The sequence below is a fragment of the Salvelinus sp. IW2-2015 genome, unplaced genomic scaffold (genome assembly GCF_002910315.2).
Source record: "Salvelinus sp. IW2-2015 unplaced genomic scaffold, ASM291031v2 Un_scaffold2516, whole genome shotgun sequence".
NCBI classification, from domain to species: domain Eukaryota; kingdom Metazoa; phylum Chordata; class Actinopteri; order Salmoniformes; family Salmonidae; genus Salvelinus; species Salvelinus sp. IW2-2015.
The window spans coordinates 46952-48812 of NW_019943831.1; positions in this window are offsets into that span (position 1 = coordinate 46952).

The following is a 1861-nucleotide window of genomic DNA, read 5'->3' on the forward strand; positions in this document are numbered from 1 at the left end:
CACACACACACACACACACACACACACACACACACACACACACACACACACACCTACACACACGTGCTGCATGTCGTGTTCACAGCAGAGGTTTAATGCCGGGAACTGGAGAGCAATCTTCTGCCGGTCGTTCCGCGGCCTCACGCTGTGGGCCCAGCACATTCACTTTTAAAAAGGACCCTTCAGACCCAGGTGTCTGTTTTAAATATAAACAGACACAACGGGGGAACAGAGGAAGGAGAGAAAGGAGGAATGTAAAGAGGAAAACGGATTGATCCGGGTCGAAGGGTTTTACTGTACAGTTAATAGGCCTGGCTCTTTAATGTGGCAAACTCCTATTTGTTACATTGTATTACTGTTCTGTCTCTGGTTTCACAATTTCACAACAAAGACAACACGGTTGTTATTGCATATATCTTAATTCATAGTTGCCAGTTGAAGTACTGTAATTGAACGTGTCTGAGAATGATTGTATAAAAAGATCAGGGTAGCCTACAGGAAAGTAGCCTATCGCCACACCTTAATGTTGTTTTTAGACAGTCATATGAATGGTCTGAATATTCTGTATATCTTGGACCTGGCGTGTCAGAATAACACGTTAAATATAGGGTCATTCTATGAAAAGAGTGCCTTTTAATATTTTAAGTAGAAATATTAAAACATTTAATTTGAAATGAAACGCCCTTTATATAGACCACAAGGAAAACATACATCTGAATAAAGGCTTGTCCCTCCTACAACCCTGTGTAWTTTCCAGGAAGATTTTAACCCATTTAATCCCAAAATGTCTCAGAATTCCATCCTCATTTGTAAAGCCCTCGTTATTTTGTTGCTTTGACAAGGTAATTTCTGAATATTATTATTTATTTAATGTGATTAGTGATTCATTTACGCCTGTCCCTCGTTTTAAGGTCAACACTGTTACGTGAACTGAACTCTCGTTTTAATATGGTGAAACTATTATTATTTTATTTATTTTTTTTATTCAAAAGACACATTAAACATGTAATAGTCAAATCCTAGCGTAAAAGCAGGTGAGCTGGCTCTACAATTGTCACGCCCTGACCTTAGTTATCTTTGTTTTCTTTATTATTTTGGTTAGGTCAGGGTGTGACGAGGGTGGCATGTGTGTTTTTGGCCTTGTCTAGGGGTTTTATATATCTATGGGGTTTTGGTATTGTATAGGGTTTATGTATGTCTAGGTGTGTGTAGTTAGTCTAGGCATATGTAGGTCTATGGTGGCCTGGATTGGTTCCCAATCAGAGGCAGCTGTTGATCGTTGTCTCTGATTGGGGATCCTATTTAGGTTGCCATTTTCCAGTTTAGTTTGTGGGTTATTGTCTTTGTGAAGTTGCATGTATGCACTCTTTGTTTATAGCAGGCACGTTAGTTTGGTTAATGTTCTTTGTGTTTATTCGTCGTTCATTAAAAGTATGTATTCACATCAAGCTGCGCTTTGGTCTCCTCACTACGATCGTGACAACAATTGGTCATTTTGTGGTGGAAAACAGCAGGTCGATCATAACACGTCAACCCTGTTACCCAGAGATAGACAGGCTAGAAAATGTTTCAACAATTCGATTTATTTTGTGAAACTTGCTTTCAGTTGCCGCTCCCTGTTGCACACAACACGCTTCCATTCCCCCTGTCACAAGGGGATTTATGGCTGATTTAAAATGAAATCCCCAACTCCGTTATGGTCAACTCTGTTACGGTCAACTCTGATACGGTCAACTCTGATACGGTCAACTCTGTTATAGTCAACTCCATTACAGTCAACTCTGTTACGGTCAACTGTTACAGTCAACTCCGTTATAGTCAACTCTGTTACGGTCAACTCCGTTATAGTCAACTCTGTTAC